Source organism: Anopheles coustani, chromosome X (genome assembly GCF_943734705.1).
Source record: "Anopheles coustani chromosome X, idAnoCousDA_361_x.2, whole genome shotgun sequence".
Taxonomy (NCBI): Eukaryota; Metazoa; Arthropoda; class Insecta; order Diptera; family Culicidae; genus Anopheles; species Anopheles coustani.
In genome coordinates, this window is record NC_071290.1 from 18,141,190 (window position 1) to 18,148,231 (window position 7,042).

Below are 7,042 nucleotides of genomic sequence, written 5' to 3' on the forward strand. Positions count from 1 at the left end.
TAGCTTTTTGTCAATCCATGCTCCCAGATATTTGTATGTGTTTACTTGTTCTATGGGTTCGTTGGCTATGTGGATCCGGATTGTGTTTGCGTTTAGAGTTTTACTAAAGATCATTGTTTTTGTTTTGCTTGTGTTGATTGGTAGGCTTAGTTTGTTTGCTGTTTTGGTGAACCTATTCAGTGCCTCTTGCAGTTTCTGTTCTAGGTTTTCCTGGGAGTTGGATGATATTATAATGACGAAATCGTCTTCGTATTGAATGGTTTCCGGGGTTTGGGATCTGTCGTGGAAGTCTTGTGTGTATATGTTGAAGAGTGTTGGCGATAATACGTCTCCTTGAGGGAGGCCGTCAGACACCAATCTACTCACTATCTTGTTATCGGTTGTGATCTGGACTGTTCTGTTTTTTAGGAATCCTGCTATCCATCGGGTGATGTCCGGTGCTATATTGTTTTGTTCTAATTTTTTGATTAGTTGGTTTGTTTTAACATTGTTGTATGCATTTGTTAGGTCTACGAATATGATTCCTGTGTGGCGGTGTATGTTGTTATTGCTTTTTATGTGATTTACTAAGAAGTTTATGCAGTGGTTGGTGGTCATTTTTTGTCGGAAGCCGAAGGAGGAGTCCGGTATGGTTTTGTTCCTTGCAAGTTGTTCGTTGAGTTTATGTAGTACTGCGGTGTTCATTATTTTTGTTATGGTGGGGAGGAGCGCTATTGGTCGGTAGTTGTTTATTTCGAGGGGATCTCTGTTGGGTTTTGGTATAGCTATTATTGTTATTTTATTGAATGATTTTTTGAGTTTTCCAGTGCGCCACATTTGGTTTGCTTCTTCGATGATTCTTTCTGTTGTTGTTTCGTTCAAGTTTTTTAGGATTTCGTAGGAAATTTGATCATGCCCTGGAGCCGTGTTTTTCTTTTTGTTGATGATGTGTTTTCACGTGGTTGTGTTTATTAGGTCTTCTGTGGGGAGACCTGGGAACATGTAGCTTAGCCCTTTTCTGTTTTTTGGGAAGTTCTTTTTCAGGAATTCTTGTGCTGCTTGTTTGTTATTTTTGATTAAAATCTCGTTGTGTATCGTTGTGTTTTTGCCCTCTAGGTTGCCGATTAATCTCCATAGTTCTATGGTGTTGGTTTGGCTGTCTATTTGGGCTAGTGTTTCTTCGTATTTAAGTGTCTTGTATTCATTTTTTGTTCTTCTGAATTTAGCTATTGTTCTGTTTTTTTCTATTTTGTTTTGGGTTGTATTGTTCCGGTTGAATTTCTTTTGTGCGTTGTTTTTTTCGTTTCGTTTTTTTCGGCTGACCACAGGTCGTTGCTACCGGGTTGCACCGGCGTCAGCTGATTGGGTAAACGACCTGTGGTGAAGCCGAAAAGTTCGGTTGCAGTGGGGGCGATCGTTCTTTCGCTATCAGACCGCCAAGAAGTGCAGTGTGAATTTTTTAAACGACTAATAAAATTCGTCGCTTCAAGAAATTACTGTTTTATCTTTTGGCGGGAGAAAGAAAGCGCCTTGCCGCACCAGGTGCAGCAATATATAGTCTTTCGCCGCTCGACTCCCTGCTATTTGCTCGGCTCCTGTTCCCCGACCCTTTCCCTCTTTTTGTGTTTTCCTCCACGTTCGTTGGGAAGGGCCTAGCGGGTTTTATCCTAGCACTTTCCAGCACCCTCATTTCTGAGTCCTGCTGGAATTCCGGGGCTGCGCTTCCCCGGATGTTTTCCATCCTGACGTTCGCAGACGGGAACGTCAGTTTGACTTTGGGTTTTTGTGATGTGTTGGTCGTTTGCTCCTTGGCCACGTCTGCGAATGTCTTGGTCTGTGCACACGACTGACCCACATGCACTTTCCTTCCGCAGTACCGGCACTCCGGTTCCTGCCCAAGGTATTTTATCTTAATTTTGCTGTCCTTATTTACGATTAGCGTCTGGGGAATTTGCTTTTTAACTACCATTTGCGCACTGTACTCTCCTGTCTTGGTTGGGAACAAATACTGTTTTCCCCACATTATCGCCTTCATTTCTTTCACCTCTCCATAGGCGCTCAGGAGCTTTTTAATCTCTTCCTCCGAGACCTCATCCGGGGCGTCACTTATTTTCACTTCCACCGCCCCATCAGCTAGGGACACCGGGACCACATACGTTTCCCCTGCTATCGTTAAGGTTGCGCCTTGTCCCGCCTTTACCGCCCTGTTCGCTATTTCCAGGTTGGTGACCTTCACGTAGATTACGGGTTCGAGTCGGCAGCACTGTAGCATGACTACCTCCTCTTGCCCTAATCCCAGTTGATTGGCCACCATCTCATGGATCATGTGGAAAGGGGGTTTCGGGACGTTGGCCAGATTTATTTTAATTGTGTTCACTCTGATGCTCATTTTCGTTTCGGGGCTTGTACGTTAGTTAGTTGGTGATTAGTGTGATGGCGGGTTAGTGTGATGGTATATAAGAGGTTTTGGTTAGTGAATTCTGTTAAGGTGTGAGTTTTGGGTAATTTTGTTTACTATTGTTGCTATTGTTTCGGTATGTGGTTTGTGTGTGTTTTTTGTGGTTGTTTTGGATTGTTTTGGTTATGTTTGCACGTGGTTGTTTTTTTGGCGTCTGTTCACTTTGGGTGTAATTTGACAACTAGAGTGTTAATCAATTGATAATCTTTCGGCATCTGGAACAGCTGTTGTGAATGCTGATGCTGAATGTGAACAATTAACTGACAATTAGTGACACGACGCCCACTCCTAGGTGGCTTGCCTTATCACACTGCAAAGAGTCACCATTATGCCAAACTGGATGCCAAAACCAAATTTTGACAGTCTGGTGACTTTGCCAGGTCACCATTGGTGACCAGTGTGATAAGGCCATTATTTTATTTTATTTATTTATTTATATTTACTTGTCCGCCATAAAGGCCCCACAAGCCATTTCGTATACATTTACTTAATTCTAACACACAAAATTCTTAATCTAGTTAACAAATCTCAGTCCTTCTCTCGTAATGTCAGTGTTCGTATGGAAGTCTATTGCGCAGTACACCTTGTTAAAGCTTTTCGTCATTGCCGTAATTGGTTCGTTGCTCCCATATGTTGTGTTATGCCGGGTAGTAGATAATAAATAATGGTGTCGTGTGGCGGTCCGAGGTACATGAAATTGTATTTTCTCTAAAATGCACGGTGCGTCAATTTCTCCTTTCAGTAATTTTAGTATAAATAATGCCTTAGCGTTTTCTCTTCTTTTTTCTAATGTCTCCATTCCTAACAGTAAGCAGCGCGTGTAGTATCTAATTGAGTCCTGGTTTGGCCATTTTAATTTGTTGACGGCATAGCGAGTCAGTCTTTTTTGTACACTTTCGAGTCTGTTGGTCCATTGTTGCGATTGCGGGCACCAAATAATAGATCCAAATTCTAGTATTGATCGGACTAGACTGCAATAAAGCGACTTTATGCAGTGAGGGTCGTCAAATTCGCTCGTCAATTTTTTTACCAGTCCTAACGCTTTGTTGGCTTTAGACAAACATTTTTCATAGTGGTTTTTAAAACTCATTTTTTCGTCAAGAATTATACCTAGATCGTTGATCGTTGTAGCTTTTGTGAGTAACGTGCCATTGATAGCGTACATAAAATTGATTGGGTTTCTATTACGATAAAACGAGATACTGCAACATTTTTCCGCACAGACTGACAACTTATTACGATCACACCATTCAACAAATATGTTTACAATGTCTTGTAGTCTATCACAGTCATTATCACAGGATATTGGCAGATACAGTTTTACGTCATCGGCATACATTAGGTGACTAGTGTCCGGTAATACGAAGGAGACGTCATTAATATATATTAAAAATAAGAGTGGTCCTAAGTTACTTCCTTGCGGAACTCCTGACGAGTTTGTAAATTGACTAGAGTACCATTTTCCGTATTTCACAAAGTACACGCGACTAGTAAGGAACGACCGAAACCAGGTCAGGGTTGGTTCTGATATGCCTAGCCTATCTAATTTTGCTAGCAGTATATCGATTGATATTCTGTCGAAGGCGGCTTTCAGGTCGGTGTAAATACAATCCATTTGCCCTCCTTTGTCCAAACAACTCAGACAATCCGAAACAAATTCTATCAAATTTGTGGAGGTTGAGCGCTTGGGCATGAACCCGTGTTGCTTGAACGATACGTAATTTTTTGTTCTGCCGATGATCGCGTTGTACACTACTATTTCTATTAATTTGGCACAAGCTGATAGGGAGGTAACTCCCCTGTAGTTAGTAGCCTCTTTGCTGCTTCCTTTTTTGTATATTGGGATCATGTTGGACGTTTTCCATAAGGACGGCACTGATTTTTGCACAAACGATAGACGAAAAAGACGCACTAGGTGAGTTAAAAGACTATTGCCGCAGTGTTTTAACACCACAGATGGAATGCCATCCGGGCCAGGGTTATAGGATGGTTTTAATTTATTTATGGCGGACTTAACTGTGATTTCATCGACCACGATTGAGTTCATATTAATCATGTCATAGGGAACATTTTGCAGCGCATTTTCAATCGAGTGAGCGTCAACCAATTATGGTGGCTCGCGCAGCCCTTTTATCCCCTTCGTGGTCTAAGCCCCATCGCTGCTGCATGGGCCGCTGCCGCTGTCACATTGACTGCTGGTGCAGCTGACAGCGACGGTATTGTGATAAATCTAATCGCAACATTTCCCCGGCCAGTGGCAAAAACAAGTGTTGCCACTCTACTGTCCGTCCTGCTGTCGGCTAGCAAAAAATAAACCTCGTAGTTCGATGTGTAGTGCTGCGTCTTTCGTGGCGGGCCACTGGCAGACACCGCTATCCGTCGCTACGGCCGCTTGTACCTGGTCATCGCAGGCCACGATGGTCTTCACGTCCTTCGGCCAGCTGCCATGAGGTAAGCTACCACCAATGGCAACTACTACATCTCCCTTCCTTGTAGGTTTTGTCGGCGCGCTCCACTTAAGCCGTCTGACCGCCAAGCCGTCAGCCGCGGCTCAACTGTGTGAGTCCGTACATCGCACAACCCAGCCGGGGCCCTTCCGCAACTAACTCTAATCCTCCTTCTTTTTTAGTAACTGCCGTGCCTAAGCGGCATGATGGCAGCACACCCGAAACACTCGGCTTCAATCCAACGGAGTGTGCGTCCTGTCTCACTCCATCTCCCGTCCACTGCAGGCACAATTGATCCGGATCCCTGACCAACCTCAACGGACGATCATCGTGAGTCGATGATGTCCCCTGATTGAAATGCTCGGATGGGCTAACCTTTCGTCCGTCAGCTTCATACATATCAACCGATACACACCGCAAAACAGTGTCGTAGCCGTGCAAGTGCGGGTTCCAGTTCTCGAGTGCGCGTCCTCGATCGGTGACTGCGGACTGTGGTGTTAGTGTATTCGCGTCCCGTGTTTACGAATATCTCCGGGTTGTTAGTGACGACGAGTGGGCCGTAAACAAACTGACCCTTGTTTACGGTTCCCTCACGATGGCGGGCGCAGCTATCCCTGAAGGAGATGCTCGTCGCGACGGGGTCATCCTTCCTGTCCGCGTCGCGGGTGAACCCCAGCCCGTGTGCAGGAGCCAAGGTGTGACACTCGCTGGTCACTTGCGCATTTCCGCAATGCGTGTTGCACCCATCCGCCATCGCGCATCCATCGCTCGTCGATATCGTCCCCATCGCGCTCTCACGTGTCTCGCCTGCGGTGCTCGACGGCCCACCGCTCTCCGTTGCCGGACCCGTTGTCGTCACGTGCCGGTCTCCGATGCTGAGCTGCCTCCGTTCGGCTCGGGGATAGTCAAAATCATCGGAACATCGGCTCCATCGCGCAAAATCCTGCGATTGGTGTTCCTGGACGCTTTCCGGCCGGGTCGAACGAACAACCGTGATCGTCAGTGCGTGGGGCCAGCTTCGGTCGTTGGGGTCTGGGGTCGTTGATGCTGCCGCGCCATGACTTGCGACAGGTCGTTCACCCGAAGCGAGGTGAACGCTCGGCCGGTCGCTCGGCGCCATCGCGAAATCGGATGGCCGCGTTCCCGGAGCAGTGTAGTGTTTCGATGAGTAGCCCTGCGCCATCGCTTGTTTGGCAGGTTGCACACCCAGGGCAGTTTGGAGTTTGGACGGCTCCCGTTGGGCCATCCTTTTCTCGAGCGCAATGATGTGCTCCTCAAACTCCAACTCTCTTTGCGAGATTTCGATCTCGAACGATTCTCGTTTTGCGCAAGACGTTTTCGCGCCAGATTCCGTGTGTCCTCCATTGCACTCACGCACTTGTAGAACGAACGATTCGCGGCGTACACCCACCGGTTTTACAACACCGTACGAAATCTCGACACTTTTAACTTACGGTTAACTGTACGAAACTTTCATTCGCGATGCACACTAGTGATGAATTCTTGGAACTGCTTCCGAGCATCTATAAACCGGCTCCGATTCCGGCTTAGTAAAACACCGGACGGCTCCGGACGGCTCCGACGATTCCGACGGCTCCTGACGGCTCCGGACGGCTCCGACGATTCCGACGGCTCCTGACGGCTCCGGACGGCTCCGACGATTCCGACGGCTCTGGACGGCTCCGGACGGCTCCGAATGACTCCGGACGGCTCTGGCTGCCGACTAGCGGCTCCGGACGGTTCCGGACGGCTCCGGGCGGTTCCGAGCTCGGAGTACTGCACCGTCCGGAGCCGTCGGAATCGTTGGTGCAAAAATGAATTGAAATCCCCTAACGGTTCAAATCTTCCATGAGTTGATAAATTAAAAAAGTGCTTGTGTAGAAGTCTTCATAGAAAGTTTTCAATAAAAGGAGAAAATAATTTGTAAATTTGGAAACTAGAAAAAAAAACACTTCTTTACGAAAACGTTTTTTTTAAATTTATTTATTATTGGTTCGCGTTATCTGGCATAGTTTGCCTTCATAACAAAACATAAATATAAATAAAACGTGGTAAAGTAAACCTAGGGATCGTTAAACAAGTTGTCTTAAACAATTTCTAACCTGGTTAACCATCATATTCATATCAACTAGATTACTTATAGAATAATATGCCTCCA